General features: G+C 33.8%; 1 protein-coding gene and 1 pseudogene across 11 annotated transcripts in view; both read left to right on the forward strand.

Moving 5' to 3' along the window:
- ROBO2 (roundabout guidance receptor 2) overlaps positions 1 to 22,118 on the forward strand; it is a 1,562,785-nt gene that overhangs the window by 1,053,939 nt on the left and 486,728 nt on the right. The gene's annotated exons all lie outside the window — the stretch shown is intronic.
- On the forward strand, positions 10,772 to 11,154 carry LOC118676094 (annotated as a pseudogene).

Below are 22,118 nucleotides of genomic sequence, written 5' to 3' on the forward strand. Positions count from 1 at the left end.
CCCATTATTATTGATTTTCATTTATCTTGCAGCTTTTCTTTTCTTTTCTTCCCCCAATTTGGTTAAATAATTATAAGCAAGCTCACTAGTCTCTATTTTATAAGTAAAATTTTTTTGAGAACCATATTGCCTATCTAAGCATACAGGGTAGGGCAAAAGTAGGTTTACAGTTGTTATATGGAAAATGATACAATAAATAATAATACAAGAATTAACTCTATGTTTCCTGTACTCACAACTGTAAATCTACTTTTGTCCAACCATAATTAAATATATATATATATATATATATATATATATATATATATATATATTTTTTTTTCACAGTGGGTGCTTTCATTTAGGCGTAACAAATTTGGATAAAACCAGTTTTGAATTGTGGTCCTGCAATTGACCATTGATCATGGACTTTGAGGAAGTCATTTAGCTACTGTTATCAGTTTGCAGATTTATAAAATAGTTAAATAGTAACACTTGCCCTCATGTAATCACAGAGCTATTATAAAAATCAAATTAGTGTAACACTCTAAAATTCCTTATAAATGTTAAAGAACTTTATTAGTTTCAATTAATATTAAAAGTCCAAATTGTGTAGGAATTGTTTAGATCTTTAAAACTTACTTTAAAATATTTGTGAAATGTTAAGGAGTTTTAGGTTTCCATTACTTTGAGACAAATCCTTTATTAGTATGAGAACAATGATATATCTGATCAGAAGTATAGACGGCAATTGAAAATATTCAGAACATGGCTGCAGAATGTGCTTGTATTTCTTCACAAACTGACAAATTCTCCACAAACACCAAGAATGAACTTCAAACCTCAACTGAAAACATATAGTTTCTCCTAGAAATTTTACAATGAAAGAGTTTGCCATAATGCTATTATTTAATTCATATTATTCATTTTAACTCAGTGTTTTATGTACATTAAAATGTGTTCATTTATATGTGTCATTTCTCCATAAACCTAAAATATTGGAATAGTATCATCTCTACTATTGTAATGTAGTGCAATTAGTTACTTTATAGAAATTATAAATGATTCTTTAAAAAAAAATAAAGGCACAGATCTGTCAAGATGATTAAAGAGATGTTTTCCCTAATGTTCCAGTTGGACCATGGAATCTTGCAGTGATGTATACTTAAAGTCATGTAAATTCTGAACACACTTTCATGGTAGGTGTAACTAACCTCACCTGACTAATGAAGAAAGATTAGCATCTCTTTTATCATTTAGACATTAATGAACTTTGATTCTTACACAACACAGTTACCCATTCATCTTTTTGAAAAAGATTAATTATTGTTTAACTTGCATCCTAAGTATTATTATGTAATATAATAGGAGAAATCACACACTTTCTATTACAAAAATAAATAGGTGAAGTAGTTTCATAGGAAATATAATCCAAGAGGTAGAGTCAAAAGATAGCATTTACCATTAAGTACAATTTTATTAGCCTTTATGTAGGCAATGATATTGCTTTCCAATGCACCTTGGATTTTATGTGATCTAAACATTTTGTCAAGAAAAACATCAATTACATGAAACTGCATACTCAGCTATGTCTTCCCATGGCTCAGGTTCCCACCTTTGAGCACACTGGTTCTGGACTTGCTCACTCTGCCAGTGTGGCACATGCTCCCCAGTGCTCTGCAGGGCACCACTGTATGGCTCCGTAAGCTGGAATACAGGCACTTGGACCAGCATCAAGGTAGATAGATGGTGTTTACTCTTTTGAAGTGATTGCTATAGGGTCATTGTATGACTTGGTAGTCTTTTGCTGTATCGCCAGTAGCTTGTTACTGACCCAATGCACTGGGAGGAAGCTGAGCCTAACACCGGGATTCAGACCCTGTACATCTTTTTGTGTGTCTGTCATATGTACCTCCAGTGTCTGTCTGTCTGTCTGTCTCTCCCTGTCTTCCTCCAGACTGATATTCTTACTCATCTTCTTATAATTCATCCTACAGAATGACCCTATAATAGAAATGAAGACTGCCTAATCCATTCGCCAAAACACTCAGACATGTAAAAATATGGCTGTTTGGACATAAATTATAGACTAGGAGTTACCAAAAGAAGGCTATTCCTGTGAAGATAGACAATATTTGTCCAATACACTCATTTAAAAAAAAATGAATAGTATTCAAAATATTAATACGCTATCTTACTTTAACCTCCTGTTGTAAACTTTAAGTGGAAAAAGTTATATTAATTTAAATATATCTATCTATCTACATGTAGAAAGATATATTTAAGTCATTTAAAATACATACATATCCTATGTAATAATAGACAATCATGGTAATTGACCGTACCTTCGCTATGCCTTCCATTGGCTAATCAGCACGATATGCAAATTAACCACCAACAAAGATGGTGGCTAATTTGCATATTGCAGGCAGGGCGGAACAGCGCAGCTGCCACTCTGTGAGCCACCATCCAGGCCCCCGTGTCCGTCCACAGAAGCCACCGGCCTGCCACCAGTGATCTGATCTGATCCTGGCAGCAGGCTGGCCACAGAAGCCCCAGAAGCTGCCCAAAAGCCACCCAGAAGCTGGTGATCAGGGGAAGATGGGGGTCACCTGCCCAGGCCTGACGCCTCTGGCAGAGGTGTCAGGCCTGGGCAAGGGGCCAATCCGGCGATCGGAGGGTGATGGGGGTCGACGCCTCTGGCCAAGGTGTCAGGTCTGGGCGAGGGCAGAGCCGGTGATTGGGTGGAGATGGGGATCCCCTGCCCAGGCCTGAAGCCTGGGCCAGAGGCATCAGGCCTGGGCCAGGGGGGCTAAGCTGGCAATTGCTGTGAACTATAGAGGAAACACCTTTTCTGACCGCTCATTGGCTAAGCTCCCTGTATGCCACTGGTAATATTCTTAGTAACTTGGGTAATAAGAATCCAAAAAGGTGATCTAGGGTTTTTCACCACACTCCTGGTGAAGAAAACGAAGGTCCGCTGTTGGAGGGCTTAAGAAATGTCATATCCTGCCCTAGCCGGTTGACTCAGTGGATAATGCCTTGGTCTGCCGATGGCAGGGTCTGGGTTCAATTCTGACCAAGGGCATGTACCTAGGTTGCAGGCTCCTCCCTGGCCGGGGCCCAGGTCAGGGCTCATGCAGGCGGCAACCAATCAAAGTGTTCCTCTCATTTTGATGTTGCTCTCTGTCTTTCCCTTTCTCTTCCACATTCTCTAAAAATCAATGGAAACATATCCTCAGGTGAGGCTAAAAAAAATAACAGAGAAATTATTAGTATATGAAAGACACATCTTGAAAATGCCTAAAGAAAGTTGTCATTTTTTCATGGTGAAGGGACTGGAGTCTGTGTTGATGAAAAATTCTTGGTGGCTGCGGTGACTGGCAGTGGCTGCAGCAGCGGGGTGATGGGGCTGGTGCCTTCCCCTGATCAGCCCGGTCACCTCCCACAAAGGGAGGCCAGACTGCGGCTTAGGCTCACTCCCCAAGGGGAGCAGGGAGCGGGCCTAAGCCATCACTAGGACATCCCCTGAGGCCTCCCAATATGTGAGCGGGTGCAGGCTGGGCTGAGGAACACTCCACACCCCCAGTGCACGAATTTCTTGCACTGGGCCCCTATATATATATTTCTTTACCAGATATATATATATATATGTATATATATATATATATATATATATATATATATATATATATATATATTTATATATATATATATATATATCTGGTAAAGAAATATTCTCAATATGAACATACTGTCAGAATTTGAACATTACAGATGATTTTCAAAGTGGGAAGCACTGGGTAAGAAAGAGATGAAAGATTTTTCTAATGGGTTTTCAAATTTTTTTTAGACATTTTTCACTATAAAGGAATAAGATTTTTCAAGTAAAAGTCAATTAGTTTGCACAGTAGATTTTATTTTTCTTTCAGGTGATCTTTATTAGTTTATTCTTCTCAAATTTTATAAGGTCTTTGAAAACAGCTACTTTCAGAAACTTTAATTTTTATATGTGATTTACAAGTTAATATTTTTCTATTTTATTTATGAGTAATTTTCCCACTTAAATATATATATTTTTTTCTTTATTTTAAACCGATGATGAGACAGCATGGTGAGAGTTCCATTTGCTCCATGCAATATGCACATTTATTCTATGGGAAAATGTGGTCTACTCCTAATTCATTTTCATCTCCCAAATAAGAAGATCCATTAAAACAGCAGACATCTGGTGTCGAAAGCACTTAAAGCTGTAGTTCCCAAGGAGTGCTTCCCTTCCTCTTTAAATATGTATGAACTGTTGTTGTGGTAATATACTTCGCCCTGTCAAAATAGAATCAAATAGAATGTATGTGTGACCTCTTCCCCTTCTATCCTGGGAAAATGATTTCCAAGATCACTGAGGTATACAATACACAGGGCCTTCTGTTTTATTCACCATCAAAGCTTTTACCTTTACACAAACTGAAAGTGTAGGTGAATCTACTTTACTGATAGCTATACTGTTTCACTTACAAAGATGATTCTGTGACCTTTAATAGTTGAACTATAAAGAATTAATTTTTATTGATTTCAGAGAGAAGAAGGGAGAGGGAGAGAGAGACAGAAACATCAAAGATGAGAGAGAGTCATTGATCAGCTGCCTCCTGAATGCTCCCTCCTGGGGACTGAGCCCACTACCTGTGCATGTGCCCAGACCAGGACTCAAACTGTGATCCTGGTTCCTGGGTTGATGCTCAACCACTGAGCCACACCAGCCAGGCATTAATTTGCTTCTTTTAGGTTTAGACCCACTTTCTTCAAAATTGAGTCCTGTAGAATACTAGTGTCCATACCTGCCTATTCTGTTCTCTGTTTCTTGATAAAAGGGCTACTGGGATAAATGTTACTGCCTCTGCCTTCTCCTCTAAATTCATGATGGAAATTTGCTTGTTACACTCTCTGCAAAGCTTATAGGAAGGTTATCTGTGCTGTCTTGTTTCAACAGAGTTGCACAGTACGTTTCACCCTTGTACATTTAAAAGCATCAATTTGGGAAACTGAGGTTTAGAATTTGTTTATATGCAGACTATATTAGGAGTCAGTACAGTATTTCATTAAAGCCACAAAAGAGAAAAACCTCATTCTGTCTTCCTTCTAAGTTTGTTTGCTTATTTGTTTACTTCTATGTGTTTATATCAAACTGATTTGGTTAGCTTGGAATTTTATTTTGTTATTTTATGAATGGCTGCATTTCCCATAACAGTCCATATATACCATGTTTATATGTGGCATCCTCACTGCTGTTCAAATATTTTAAAGGAGATAAATGTATACATTTGCTATTGGAATTGATTTACAAGTGCGTCCTTCTAAATTTGTATAAATGAGGCTGTGCCGCTTCTATGTTTGAAGATGGTCTATTATATTTTGAATACTTCTAACCTACGATCTACAAAGTAGCTGCACTCTGCTTGACTACTAATTGTAAACCATATCCTCTAACACTGGTTGTTAATGTGTTTTCAACCAAAGTGGTGCCTGTAAGAAAACAGCTCCTTCACAGGAAGGAAGTTAAAGGAGTTTTGATTCTGACACAAATTTCTGAATTTCCTTCCCATACAGTCCAAATCCAAAGACAGTGGACATGGTTTTTCACACACCACAGAAGTTTGAAAATCAGAACTGGAAGACTGGAAGATAGCCTAATTAAGTAAAATATAGATTTTATGGGATACTTGGGGAAAAGATACTTGGGTGATTTAAGACTATGATGAATGGAATTCTAGGCTTACCCATTTGCTAAGAAATCTTCATTGCTTTAGAAAATGCACTAAAATATAGAAAAAATATTTGATATTCTTTGGATGGTAGCCTTGTAATGCTTCAATAGTATCACTATGGATAGTAATGATCATTGCGCCTACTCTGACATATATATATACATATATATATATAATATATGTAATATATATAATATATATATAATATATATAATATGTATAATATATATATAATATAATATATAAAATATATAATATATAAAATATATAATATATATAAAATATAATATATATATTATATATTATATATATATATTATATATATATATAGATTTCAGAGAGGAACACAGAGTTATAGAGAGATAGAAACATCAAGGGTGAGAGAGAATCATTGATTCGCTGCCTCCTGCATGCCCCTACTGGGGATCGAGCCTGAAACCCGGGCATATGCCCTCGACTGGAATCGAACGCAGGATCTTTCAGTCTGCAGGTTGATGCTCTATCTGCTGAACCAAACCAGCTAGGGTCATTGCACCTACTCTGTTGTTGACTTAGATATGTGTTACTTCTAAAGCTTATTCTAAATTTTCTTTTATCATTTGACTGATTTTTGTGGAAAGTATTTTACAAACCTAAACTCCACATGAGTTTATTTACTCATTTTAGGTGTTTTCCTACTAAAATAATGTAAAGGATCGTAGTTCAAGAAACTGTAGGAGAATCCATTTGAAATTCTTGACCATCTGGATTCTAGATAACATACACTTTATATGATTAGACACTTATTTTTCCCTAGGGAAGATTCCTATGATAGTGGCCTGCAAGATTAATAAATAGCATTTGGTTACTCAGGTTTCCATAAATATAGAGAAGGTTCAAATTTATGTACAGATTTAACATAAGTAGCTTAATTCATCATTAAAGTGTCTTTTTCTTGCTTTTTATTATGATAATTTTTAAATATATACAAAATTAGAGAAAATAGCATAATGATATGACATATAACCATGGCCTAGATTTTACTGTAAATAATAATTTGCTATAATTTTATTCCTCTTTTATTCACTTTGAATTATATTAAAGCATTTCATTTCAGTACTGGAGATTTCAGTAGGCATCTGACAAAATGTATATAGTCTTTTATTTACAAAATTAATGAATTTTACTGTTGGCATGTTATTTATTTTAATGGAAGGTATAGAATTATTGGGGCTACTAGGCCCATATTATTTTATTCTATTAAAAACAAAGAATGGAATTTTTCAAGAATATTTCCCAAATTTTGCTTTCATTAATATATTCTAATTCAGTCAATTTTGCATAATATATAATCCTTACATGGCTTTATTCTATTTTTTTGACAGCTTTTGGATTCTTTTGCTCAGAGGAAACTCATCTCAGTATTTGCTCTGGCTATGTGAATTCTTCCTAGTTTCTTTTTCCTTTTTTGTTCTTCAAAGTGCAATTTCATTAGTATATGTGCATCCATGGCAACTATTTTTTTATAAATTCTATAATAACTTAAATAAAGCTCTGTGTAGGTCATTTTTTATTAACCTGTTTTTTTAAAAAAATTGATTTACTAAAAATAAAGAGAGCCAGGAATATTATGTGCCTCTAAATCAATTGTGAGCATGTTCACCATCAGATGATTGTGTGTAATCGTGTATTAAAATGCTCTTACTGGTATAAAATATTACTTATTAAAACAAAATTAACAGTTACATGCTTATAATAATATTTAGAAAACTATAAACATTTCAAACATTCCTTCACTTTCAACAAGAGTATAATGTCTGTATGTGGTTTTATGCTAGGATAATTTCTTCATCAGATGTTCATGATATTTAATTTAGGCCAGCATTTCTTGGGGAGTTCAGATTTTATGGATAATCATTTTATTAGAGTAGAGTAATGCATTATAAGACTCTGTTAAGCAGGTGAAATCACACATTATTGTCTTTATCACCTGGAAAATTACTGAAATGAAAATTTGGAGACACAATTCTATTTCATTACTTGAAAGAAATAACATAATATGAATTCTTTTAAAATGCAGTGTTATACTCATGAAAACATTGATATATGTCTAAATAAATTGCAAATTCAATTAAGATGATTTTGACTGGGATAACCATTTGTTTTTATTAACAAATAAACAAATAGGAAGTAATTACTATTCTAGTAAAACAGAGTGACTCTAACACAATGATTTTCAGCCCATGTGTGCCACAGTAGTTTTAAAAACATGCAATATCTGGTTATTTAGTCAAGGGACTGACCTCTTTTCCTTAGATTGCCAAATAAAAAATGACAACAGCCAACACAAGCCGTCTGGTGTCAATGAATCAAAATTATACCTTTTTTTTTTTTCAAATTGGCAAAAATACAATGTACTTTTGCTGTGCTGCATAATTTTAATAATTAGTTTATGTGTGCCATGAGATGAACAAGGTTGAAAATCATGCCCTATCAGGACTGTTCTAATGAGCATTTTCTTCCTCCTGGTCATTGTCCTCCTCCACCTCCTCCTCTTTTTTAAAATTAGTTTCATGATTTTTCTTTATTTTCTCATGAGCACACAGTGTTGCTTTTCATTTGATAGCAGTGTTTTTCACTCCCCCTATTTTCTCCTCCTGCTGCTCCTCACTTGTCTCTCTCACACACAGCTCAGAGCTGCTGTGGACTCTGGTGCCTGCACTAACATGTCCACCAGAGGAACAGTGTAAGGGTTGGCTGAAGTAAATCTGCCTCCACACATGCTCTTTTGTCTCCTGTACTGCCTTGATTGACACGGACAAGATTACTCACTTAAAAATGAGTGGTGCTGACCATGTTGATTTTTCTTAAACAGCCTGAATTGTGATGCCAGTGTAATTTTATTCAACAAACTCTTAAGTATTTTATGCAATGAAAAAATTTTTACCTTAAAAAAACAAATTTATTTTCTATTAAAAAACTTTAGCCTTATAATTTTCTTCTTGTAGTAATGGAAACCATAGGTTCCAGGTTTCTTTTTTTCTTTTGTAGCGAACAAAGGTAACCTCTTAATCAAAGTACTTTCTTATCAGTTATGTTTATTTTATTTTTAAAATTTTTTTGAAAATCAATTTTGTTTGGGTAACATTGGTTAATACAAGTCAGTGTTGGGTCTACAATTTTGTAATAATCAACGTAGTTTAATTAAACATAATAAACTTAAAGTAAAAATATTGACTAAAATAACAACATTTTATATATTTAAGGTAGTCATAATCCTCAGTTAAAAATTTCTTTAAAATATTCATATAAGATTCAGACATACAACTTTGTCTGTGTGCCTTATATCTCTGATTCTATTTAGGAAAGCCAAGAAAAATTATACTAAGTGAAATAAGCCTGTCAGAGAAAGACAAGTATCACATAATCTCACTCATATGTGGAATCTAATGAAAAAAATAAACTGATGAACAAAATAGATCCAGAGACATAGAAGCATGGAACAGACTGTTGAATCTCAGAGGGAAGGCAGGGTGGGTGGGAAGAGATCAACCAAAGACCTTGTGTGCATATATGCAAAACCTATGGACACAGACAATAAGGCCTGGGGTGGGCAGGGGGGGGGCTAGAAGGGGCCAATGGGGGAGGGGGGAGAAAGGGAGCACATATACTTTCAACAATAAATATTTTTTTTTAAAAAAAGAAACAAAAAATATTGCTTCCAGTAAGCAATCATTCTAAGTAATCATTCTGTTTATGGCTAATCCTTTTGAATTGTGTGATCTCCGTATTGAGACCTGGCAATATTAAATGACCTCCATACATATATAAATAAGTTCGAAAAAAAAGCCCAGCTGGGATGGCTCAGTGGTTGAGTGTTGACCTATGAACCAGGAGGTCACGGTTCAATTCCTGGTAAGGGCGCATGTCTCGGTTGCAGGCTGTATCCCCAGTATGGGCGTGCAGAAGGCAACCGATCAGTGAGTCTCCCTTATCATTGATGTTTCTCTCTCTCTCTCCCTCTCCCTTCCTCTCTGAAATCAATAAAAATATATTTTAAAAAGTAAGTTAAAAAACAAAACAAAAATACTTTCAAATAGATTTCACTGGCATAAATGAGTGGGAACATGATTTTCAAAAAGGTAGTTATTGAAAAACTTTATTGTGTATATATTTGAACTTTTAAAATAAGATTCGTGTAAAATAATTAGATATTTGATCCCCTTCTGAAGCTAACGGACAGTCCAGCACAGCACATTGCTAAAGAAAGGGTAAGTTAAAGATACTATGTAACAAAGAGTTGAAGATTTGTGATAATGGTACTCTTCTTTTTTAAAAAAAATGGCGCTCAATAATTCTGCCACAGCTAAAGTCTACATGTACAAACTAGTTTGAATAAGATGTGTTTGACTGACAGGTTGGATCAAGTTGAGGTGGCATATAGGGGTAGAAGTGGGAGAGGAAACAGGTTATACTATCCACTCAAGTCAATCAAATAACCTGATTGTTCTTTCAACTTCCTCACCCTGACATTGACTGTCAAGTCAGTCAAAATAGTGAAACTAGTTTTGCATATATGCAGAGCTTTTTTTATGAGCTATATTACCTCACTCTTGCAAACACAGACATAACAAATATGTTATATCACACGTTGAGAACTGTACACAAATGTTAATGGGTGTGTGTAGGAGAGAAACCAGACTGAAGTTAAATGCAACACTATTTTGAATACTTGACAATTTATTTGACAAAGACTGAAATAATTGGTAAAGCATACAACTAAAATGCTTCTTTGCAGAAACATCCAGCAATATTTCCTCTGTGTTGTAGGATTTCAACTAGCAATAATTCCAAGATTTTATTGATAGTTTGCATTAAATAACTTGGAGAGCAGATACTGTAATTCACCAACATTTATTTATTTTTTTAATTTTAAAATTTTACTTGCAAGATAAAAAATAAAATCTGAATAAAATACAGAGAGGAAAAAAAAGACTTGAACCAATAATAGACTTTGTGGGTGGGAGCCATCCCTCACCTAAGGCAGGAAGATGGTAGCCACAAAAAAGATGAAAAAGTTGCTGGAGTTGATCAACTTTAGGCTTGAACTGTAGAAAGTACATGCCGGGGTACAGGCAGTCTGAAGATGATCAGACAAGGCAAGACAAGCTGGTTATCCTCATCAACAACTGTCCAGCCTTGAGGAGATCTGAAATAGAGTGCTACGTCCTGTTCACCAAGACTGGTGTCCGTTACTACAGTGGCAATAATACTGAATTGTGTGTGGCGTGTGGAAAACACTATGGAGCATGCACATGGGCTATCATTAATCCAGGTGATTCTGGTATGAGGACACATATGTAATACCTCAACCAATCAATCAATCAATCAATCAATCAATAAAAGCATGCCAGAGCAGAATGGTGAAAAGTAAATTATGTAAAAAAATCTTTAATAAAACTGGTTAGAGCTTGTTTAAAAATAAAACAAAACAAAAAGACCTAATTATCTCTGTTCTCTTGAACAGGTGACTTTGTTGACATTCTGAGGTGCAGGTTAAACTCATCAATCCAACACTAGCTGATGGGAAATAAATTTTAAAATAGTTGGACTTCTCAATTTTACTCTTCATGCAATTTGTCCAGCTGATTTAATATAAATTGTATGTGCTAGGTTCATCTAGCATGCTTTGTTGATAAGCTATATGCTAAAACGATAAAATTAATCTAAGAAGTTGTTTTCACATTTGAGAACTGATTGTACTGTCTAAGTATTCATCATGGTTTCTGTAATATATTACTCTCAAATGACACATAACAATGCAAACACACCTATCAGTTAATATAATATGTGAGTGTGCGTGTGTGTGTTATATTAATCCATATTATGTAACTGTGTATTGTCTGGGATTGTTTTATGAACATTATCAAATTGCTTTTCAGAAGCATCCCAGAGAAAAGCATCATATGTATCATTAAAACTATTGAATAAATAAATAAACTGAGTCTTGGGAACACTAAATGAATTGGCCAAGTTGGAGAGTTAGTACATGAGTAATTAGGTAGTGGAGTCCAGTGCTTGCTGTTCGGGGCACTCCCATCTTTATCTAGTGCTGTATATCTTTATGTCTTTCAAGTGGTGTATATTTCAAACAATTAAAATCAGGAGGTTACTATCTTTCCTAATAATTTGTACTGATAATTTCCTGTGTGATAAAAATTAGATTTTCTTTTTGCTTCAGAGCTATTGTACAATAATAAAGACTTTTAATTCTGGTCTTAGTTTTAGTGGTAAAAGTATTATATATTTTATGTAATAGTAACATTATTGAGTTACCTGGTGAATAAAAATCTTGAACTTTATTAAGTGATTCCCCCCTGGTGGGAATGTTATACTTGGCCATGTCAGAGAACTCTAAAGTTAACTGGAGTTGTCCATGTATGACTGCTTTTTAAAATATAACAACAATATAAACAGAAATTATTCTATAAATGTATTGTTAACTTGGAATTCTTGGAGGCCAAAAGTGAATGCAATAAGGCCCACAAAAGGCAATGGGGAAAAGAAAATTAAACTGATATTAGTACTAGAATTGGATATGTCAAATGGAGTATTTATTAGAGTACATTAATTTTTACATTCGTTTGCTTTTCTATTAAAAATCTTCATGCAACTCTTAAAGTACTTATCTATAAACTGTTTTCTTTTAAAAATTCTGCTAATGAAACAACTGAAAGGTTGGCTGCCACATAAACAATAGAGAAACTAAAGTCTCTCTGAAGCACAAGCCTTTTTAAATCAAGAAAAAACATTGACCAGTTGATTAGTAAAGAGTATTTTAGACAAGTTCTGTTTTTTCTTAATATTAGGCTTTTTTGAAATTAAAATCATTCTTTTCTTTTCTTTTTGATGAAAATCATTACCTTAGGTGGAGATAATGAGTAAAATATCTTTCCAAAAGTTGGCTCTGAAATATAATAGAGATATGAAACTTCTTAAAAATGGGGATATTATGGCACACTTGTAAGCGAAAGAGAATGATTCAGGACTGAGGAGACACTGATGATGTGGGAGGGTGGTAACTGTAGCAGAAAATGGCTGCAATATAGATGTTCTTGGCTCCTTGCTCTCTCTGATGTGCATGCTTGTCATTCTTCTACAGCCTCTAGTTAACTCCCTCTTGCCTGGTTTCTAAAGAGCCTGCCTTCCCTCCCAAGCATTTTGCATCCTGTGGATTCTATTTCGTATTAGGGACATAACCATTCTCTCTTTTCTTCATGATCCAAGTTATATAAGGATATTTGGCTATTCCCTTTCAGTCAAGATCTCTTTCCGTTGTTACCTACAATTACTCAGTAATCAAGGCTTTTGTCATTGATGTCACATCTGTCTCCTTTTCCTATTAGAACTGAAACTTCCTTGGTTGAGGCTTTCATTACCTTTGTCTGCCTTGCTCTGATATTCATTTCTCCAATCCATTTATATACTCATGCCAGATACTTTAATTAAAAGACTTCGCCAACTTCAAGTTAGCTGGAAACTCCAGCATAGACTTCCTAGCATGGCAATTAACATCCTCCATGTTCTTCCCATGAGTACCCCAGGTACCAGTGAGCCACTCCTTCTCCCTTGTACCATTATTTTGTTTTTGTTTGTTTGTTTGTTTGTTTGTTTGTTTTACTTCTGGGCTTTTCAAGCTATTTTTAACTACTCTCACTCTTATCCTCCCAAGTGCTGGCCCCTCCTAGTTGAAAGAATTTCATCATTTTAATCTTATAGATATTATTTCACTACACATTATATTCTTCTTTGCATTTTAGATAATTATTTATAGATATTTTCTTTCCCATTCATTCCTTGAGGGTAGAGCCTAGGTAATATTTATCATTATACCACCCTAAATAGTAAGCACAATGACTAAATTAAGTATTTGTTGATTGACTAGACCATTTTAATCATGCTCTTTACCTCCAGTGTCTACACCATGGAACTCTTTATAAATATGTAAATTTTCAATTGGCTATCCCCACATACATATACTACAACTATTTAATCAGCAGGTAAAGACTCCATGTATGATTTTTGACACACCCAATCCTACTTTTCCTGACTATTCCTTGTAAAGTTATCACTGTAATTAGTGGCATTGCCATCTCTCCACAGCCTAAACTAGAACATTCAGAGACACTTCAATTGATTCAATTGCTATTTGCTTGATTTTTTGCAAGTTTCTGGAATCTGCTCCCTTCTTTGTCTTCTCTCTATTATTGCCAAGTTCAGGACTCACAGAACAGTAAGGGTTTTATCATCTGGCAGCCACAGCTATCTGTAAGTTTTTTTATTAACTACCTTTTGTGGACCTGGAGAAGAAAGATTCATTTGATATGAATTCCAAGAAGGAATCTGTCTGCTGAGATGGACATCCATGGTTAACTGAAGGCCAACACTTTATGAATAATAAGAGTCTAGTGGCCATTTGCTGAGAAGGGCTCCTCTCATGCTCTATTCTGGGAAGAACTTCAGAACTCTTGGCTTTCCACACAGTGATGGATTGTTTATGGTATAAACTTTATACCATCTGAGTCAATCATTGCAGGTAAATCCTGGTTACCTCTTTGTAACAATGGACCGAGACCTGCCCCATCAAATTTAAATTGCACAATTTGGATACCTCATTTGTATAAAATGTACCTAATTGAGAACCTGGATGGGTACTTTCACTATAGAAGTGGCCTCCCCTTTTACTTGGGGGGAACACAATTTAGGTTGATACTTGAATCCGTGTCTCCCAGCTGCAGCTCCTTTTACTCAAAAAATGCTTTATACTCCTTATGACAATCTAAAATTAATTTTGATTTGCACTTTATAGCCTGGTCTCTGTATTTCTCTTTTTCAGCAGTAAGTGTAGTCATATAGTGCCCCTACATTCCCTCCAGAGTTTTCATATCTGTACTTGTCTGTCTCACTGTCTTTGTGTTTATTCTCTACTTTTTTTTTTCCTCATAAAAAGCCTCCTTCAACAATCATATTGATAATGAGATTTATTTAGCCCTTCTTGACTTTGTAAGGGTTTTTTTTGTGTTTTGTTGTTTTTGTAAATAATATGTATGTAGATGACATTCAATAGATTATAAACTCAAAGTATTTCTTACCATTCTTTGTTTGACTTATGTTTGTTGATTTGAATGGCCTTATAATTTTCAATATACTTTTGGATTTATGCTAGAATAATATATAATTTTTAAATTGCATATTATTTCTTTTAATTTAAACAATACCTTTTTATTTGCCAGCTCTGATTGCATCTGACACCTTCTAAATCTTAGTCATTGTGTTTGAAACCGGTGCTCGTAATATAAAGAAATAGAATGTATTTCCTCTACTTTTATAGAAAAATTAAAAAATAAAAATATGTACTTCAAGGTCATATAATAGCTTTTACCTATCTTGATCTCTGCATAGCTAATCTGATTGATTGCTACCTCATCAATTAATATGTATGAAAATTCCAAGTCAATAATACCAGGTACAGTTCAGTAATATCAATGAGGTGAAGCCTATTTGTATTATACTTGGGATGTGATTTAAATAGCGTGAAAAAATCCTTGTATTTTTTGTCTTAGGCAGTTCTGTGGGTTACAGGTACTACATCTTAAATAGTTCTGCATTGGTAAAGGCAGTGTGATTTACAAAAGTGCACTAGTAGGCCCTTGTCTCAGAGGACAAAGGTGAAATCTGCTTCATAAGCTTTCTGTGTTACATAAGGTAAGAAACCCTGCCTGTCATTATATGCAAAAGAACATTTTCCAGTGCATGGAATGACCATATTAAGGTCTAGAAATTAATGGGGATTTACGTATTTCAATTTTAATATAATACTAGAATAATATTTTTGAATCACTATCCCATGTCAAGTATGTATGTGCATCACTATTTTTAATAATATTTAAGAATTAAAACCAAGTCTTAAACAAGTGTTTATATGAATTTTTGTTTAAAATTATTATAAATGACCAGGTGTTTACATTATTATAGAAAATTTGAGCAATTAGTTCTTACTACTTAACTGTTTTTTCAAGAAAAACAATACTTAAATGAAACTATAATTCATTTGCCTCTTAATATCTATATAGAAGACAAGATATATCTGAGAGAATCTCAGCATATAAACGCATATATAAGTTAACATTTGCACGGTTTAAAAATATGCATACTATACTTGTGTTTCTGTTTTAAAAAATAATTTTGAAAAGCACCTTGGAATTTATAAATATTCCTGAAGAAATTCCTTGTATTTTATAGTCAAATTAGTTTGGAGTTTGTCATTTACTCCTTACAGCCTAACTGGTGAGAGGGCCATTAGCTTTCCTGGAGCTTTGGGACCTTGGGCTTTGCCTTTGGAAATTAAATATTTAATATTGCTTTGTCTGGGCCAGCTTTGAACAGGATCCTTCCTTTATTCCAGTGCAATGTCAAAATTCACAGCAGAGCAACAACTCATATTGTCTATTGAAATCAAACTTGACTCCTGTCCCCGCCCTTGTCTCACTTCTGCCCTTGGGAATGTGGCATTACCATCACAGCACCCCTGTGGTTGTTGTTCATGTTAAAATGAAGTGGGATTCAGGTTCCAGAAGAGAGAAGTCAAATATTTGAGTACTAATCATACCTAAATATCTGTTATTAGTTTCCAGGCAGTGGAATTCTTTTAGTTTCAATATTATACCTGAGTCATTTAATATGAATGGGTACAGAAAAGAATATAATTAGATGAATCACAGAGACAATCTGCTTTTTAGAGCATTCTTTTAAAGGAAAGATGCATCTATTTAAAGGTTATCTGGCGTATGAAAGGCACACTTATCCTCCAAGGAGAGAAGGGAACTTAAAAGGAATAAGATTTTTATTAATATTCTTCAATTAAATGTTACAATCTCTTTATTCTTTTTCTTTTTGTAATTTTCATGTTGACCTATGTAAGTCCTTTGTCTGTGTAATGTTCACTCTTTCTGGGCATGTCATCAGATGGGACAAGTTTATTGAAAAAGAAACAGAATTAAAAATTCAATGACAAAGGTTCAAATAGTGTCTATTTAGAGCTTATCTTCTTAATGTCAGGGCTTTCATGGTTATTGGTTAGGGACTTTTGGGATTGGTTCCCTGATGCTTAGGTGGTGGATGATGTCAGCTTCAAGGGAAGAGGTGACCTTACTTTAATTCTGGGGGGTTTTTGGTGATAGCATGTATTTAAGCATTGTAGATATTTTTTTTTCACTGAAACATTCAAAAGTGCTGCATTTTTGTGATTGAAGTGTTTTAATTAAAAAACAGAATAGCTCAATCAAATAAAGCAGAAGAGGCTGTTATTATGTCTTCTACCCCCACCCCCCAAAAAATAACCAAAGGAAAAAAAAGACTGTATCATATTTGGATAGATTATGCAATCTATTATAGTAAATAATGTTTAAATAAGCTTTATTGAAAAATACAACATATCAAGGAAAAAATATCTTACATAAAATGATGACTAGACATGAAAAAGAGAATAGTATAATTACTAATTTTTTAATCTCTAAAACTGAAGAGATATTATATTATCTGTAAGTCCATCTTTAAACTCTTATAAATTCAATAATAGAATTATTAGAAAAAGACATTCATGATGTGTGTAGAATTTACCTCAATATAAAATATGAACTTGAACCAATGATACTTTAAAATATTTTAATGTAGTACCAAAAACTTGTGATATTATATACCAGCAAAAGAATCAATTCAATATATATGAAAGAGCACATCTCAGAGACTTAAGAATATTTATTTTTAAATATTTGTATCATGCTTTCTGCCAAAAATAAAATGTAATTCAGAAGCATTCATTTGGATAATTAAACTTTTTTCTGCTAGAATAATCTGGTATTAGCATTCTGTCTTTCTGATAACATTAGCCCTGAAAACAAAGTCCATTTCACTATTACTGCTTCCCTTTTTTGTTATTTTAATTAAGAATAATTATGGCTTAAAATTTTCTTAGTAATTTTCTTGTAAAATTAATAAATTATATATAAAATTAATATATATTTAATATGAAATTAATAAATTATATATATGTAAAATTAATATATATTTTTAATGAAAAATATTCAAGTGAAAACATTTACTGTGTTTCTGAATATTTGTTTTTAATTTTAATGTTAGCCATATTTTCTAATTTTCTTTTTTAGAGATATATTTCATTCAGTAGACTAAGCTACTTTTCTATTACTCATTATAATCATAATTTCTATTTCTAAAGAAAATTTGTTTTGTTTTGGTGCTTTTCAGGCAAACAGGTCACCTTTGTCAGCAACAGGTACTTTCTACCTGTGGTCAGTATCCACTATGTGTGATGCAGAAGTATCCCAGTGACACAGACTTTTACACTAGAATAATCCCATTTTCCCTTCTCCCTACAGATAGAGGAGGTTGTTGATAATCTGAGAAGGTCAATAACTTGCCTAGTGTCTCTAAAAATATATACTTTTAAGTTAAATTTTTATATTTCTGTATTGACTTTAATATGTCTACCTGTCTATAGAAGATGGGCTACTAATCTCTACCCAGATAGAACAGGGAAAATGAGAGCTGAATGGATATGTTTAGGGAGACTGTAGACTATAACTTTACACAGCTGCCCAGGCCTCAAATGAAATTGTAAGCAAACAAACACAACCAAAAATTATCACCAGACTGAAATTTTAAATTTCACCTGTGTCACTATTTACAAATGCTCTTTGAGTTTTCTTGTGTCTGATTATTAGCGGAGCGGTCAGAGATATTGACAGGTCCAAAAATCAAATGAAAATATTTCACAAACTCAATGTAAGCATATCTTGATAGTTTTAATAAGTAAATAAAGTGCTTTAATTTTATACATAAATATCTGTACTTTATACATATTTGATCATTTGTGTATCAACCAACATTTTATAGACAGATGCATTCACCAAGGTCTTTACTGGTTGTCACAGATAGTAACAATACAATGTCAAAGGCTCAATGAGGTGAATTACTCAAAAAGTCCTGTGTACTTATAACTCATATTTTAACTGTGCAACTCCTTCTAAGTCTGGTGAAATAACAGCACTGTGAAAAGTTTTCTTCTTTTTAAATGGTACTAGCAAAGTAACGATCTTATTTTTCTAATTTTGACTCAAACCATAATGCACAAATCAAAACATATAATAATTAAAATAAGAAAATAAGAAAATTTTATTTTGATTTTCTTGTTCCATTCAAATTCAGTTTTTGCTGCTTATTGATAACACTGCTTTCATTAAAATATGCATTTTATGTGCCTTTATATAGTGTGTTGGCAGAAATGGTACTAATAAGCAAAAGCAATGAGCACTATCCATTTGACTTTCACCAGAGTAGAGGTAAATCGTTACAGGTCCCAATTTACAGAGGAGAAAATTGGGGTACAGACTAGTTAAGTCAGGTGGCAGGCTCACACAGGAAATAAATAGTGGTTAAGCCAGTATAAAAACATCAATCTTCTGACCTCCAATTCAGGGCATTCCACAATTGCAGTATGATTAATCAATACCAGGAAACAAACTAAGTATCAAGAAAAGATCAGCCATTTGTATCAGTCTTTCCTGTATGTAGTTGGAATCCAGAATACCAAGTGCATAAGGAGCCAGTCTGTAGCTTGGCCTAGTTTAGTAGCTATTGAACAGTCTTTTCTTTATTATTATCAGGAGATTTGATGATAAACACAGATATTTACCAAGCCCAAAATGGTGAACTGCTTTGTAGATATTTTGCTAGCAGGTGGAAAATAAGCACTTTCTTTCATCAGCTTATTTTGATTTCCCTTCATTTTGAAACTCAGAGAGTCCTCAGATCCATGCTGAAATATATATTGCCTTATGGATTGCAGTTGGCAGTCCCTGTTAGTGTTAAAGATTCACACATTTCAAGCAAGATTGGATACATTTATATTTGTGTCAGAAAAAAAAAATCTAAGAATTAAAATGTAACCAAAAGACAAAATCATGGCATTTGATCGAAGAGATAGCAGCGACCTTCCAGGTCAAGGTTCCTTTTTGCTAAAGCTTAATTTTCTAACCAAAGTTTTGGCAAACAAAAGTAAAAATCATGGGATATATTCTATTTTAAAATCTTTGAAAAAGAAAGATACTCATGTGGATAAAGCAGTTTGGGTCTCAGGTATGGGAAGGTGTTTAGTAGAGGAGGGACCATCCCCTTGTTGTTATTAATGAGGCTATCTTCTCTTCCGCAGTTTACTGAAATAATTTCTCCAGTGAGTGGGAATTTCCTTTGCATCAGCCTTGCTGTGGATATGACATCTTATCAACAGTGATGTGGCTTGTTTATGGGAGGGTGGCATAAACAACAAATGTTCTTTTCTGAACCTGCTTTCTTGTTGAACTTTAACAGAAAAGGGACAATAAATGTAGAAGGAAGAATAGAAGAAAGTGTTTAACATGCAGCGTAACATCTAAGGCAGAGGAGAGAGTAGCTGATGGGATCTTTGCTTTTAAAAATTATTAAGTTTATTACCTTTTTTCCCATAAGTAATGAAGTACCTTCAAATTGCATGTGGTCTTCAATATGGAAGGATATATAGGGCTTATTATAGTATGCCTTAACATTTCTAGATGTTAAGTGTTTTGAAATAATTTAATGGAATAAAGATCATCATATGAGAAGAGAGAAAGACAGAGAATGAATGAGAACCTACTCCAACCTGTCTTAAGATATTTTTGATCAACAAACACTGAAAGAATTCTAGTTATAACAAAGCCCCTCCCATCTTTTTTATTTGTGTTAATCTTATTTCTATTTACAGATAATGATGGTTTGTATAACACATTTCAGATTACATCTGACCATATGCAAAATATTAATTCGTTTCTAACATGAGAAATATTATTTAGAACAATAGAATCATGTTAAAGTAAAACAAGCTAAGTTTTCACCCTTTAAGTCATTATTTGGGTTATGATAGTTAGCTGTACCCTGGTGCTGATTAAAGACCTATATCAGGACCATTATTCCTAAGACGTGGGAAGCCTTAGGAGCATCTGTCAGCACACCTGGTCTGGGAGAAGGGAGCCCCGCCAGAACTCCCTGGAGCTGGTCATGGAGAGTGGTGGTCCAGCTCCTCAGACATTAGTGCATGAAAGACAGTGACCTGGCTAAGTAGAGTCAATGTTCTGGATACAGCATCATGGCTTTGCCAGTCAGTCTCTTCAGGTTCCTTGGGTGATGCATTTGTGCTTTGTGAAATTGTGGAGTAACTGACGGTGCACAATTCATGGTTTTTGTCATTAACATACTTGAGCTCAAACCCCACGTTATCACTATTGTCAAGTTTGCAGCCTTGAACAACTGAGGTAACTTCTCTGAATATTTGTTTTCTATTCTATAAAACTAGGGCTAGTATTGCTTCTTTTATAGGAATATTTTAATATTAAGTGATGCAGTAAAAGTTCAGGATATCCCCAAAAATGTATACATACTTTAACAACTGATAGCTGTTAAATAAAAATTAAATATACTTTAATAAACACTGTTTTATAACTATTCAAAGTGTGTGTATATATTTTTGAGATACCCTATATGTTATTAACACCAAGGTATATCTTAGTTATCATTGTCATGTGGAATGGGTCATGGAGGTTTTCCCAGCATTTTCCTCAAAGCCTATTTCCTACACTACAGGTGAAAGCTCCTTGAAGTAAAGAACCAGATTCTGAAATTCTGCTGTTTTTTTTTTTTTTTTTAAGTACAGAATATACTCATATCAGGTATTAAAATTTGGATTGCTGCTTGTTATCAAGTCTCTAAATTACTTGGAACCATAGTAGTAAAACATTGAAGAAACAATAGTGATTGAATCATTATGAAATATATAATTGGTCATATCTTCTTTGTTTTTAATATTTTATTGAGTCCATAATATGTACTGGATACTATAAGTTATGTAAGGATAAATAAGGGCTTCTTTTCTTCATAAAGGCAACCTGGTAGAATAAAAATGTTTCTAGTTGAGGAAATTAATTAACAGATGAGGCAGAATTTTTTAAAAAATGAAGTGTTAAATAGATAACAAGACACATATTGTAAGAATTTAGAAAGAGGAGTGATAACTTATGATGGTATGTGGAAGTGGGTCAATATCAGGAAACAATAGTAAAAATAAAACCGTTGGACCTGTGTAGGATTGTAATAATTTGAGAGACAAAGACTTGAATATGAAAATGCATAGCTTTCACAAAGGCAGGGATCCGTAAATGTCACTGGGTTTGCCTAAGGAACTGTCAGTAGATGGATGGGGGGGATGTTAAAATATAGAGTGAGAAACCTTCCATGAATTTTTTCCTTAAT

Source organism: Myotis myotis, unplaced genomic scaffold, assembly GCF_014108235.1.
Source record: "Myotis myotis isolate mMyoMyo1 unplaced genomic scaffold, mMyoMyo1.p scaffold_m19_p_2, whole genome shotgun sequence".
NCBI lineage: Eukaryota > Metazoa > Chordata > Mammalia > Chiroptera > Vespertilionidae > Myotis > Myotis myotis.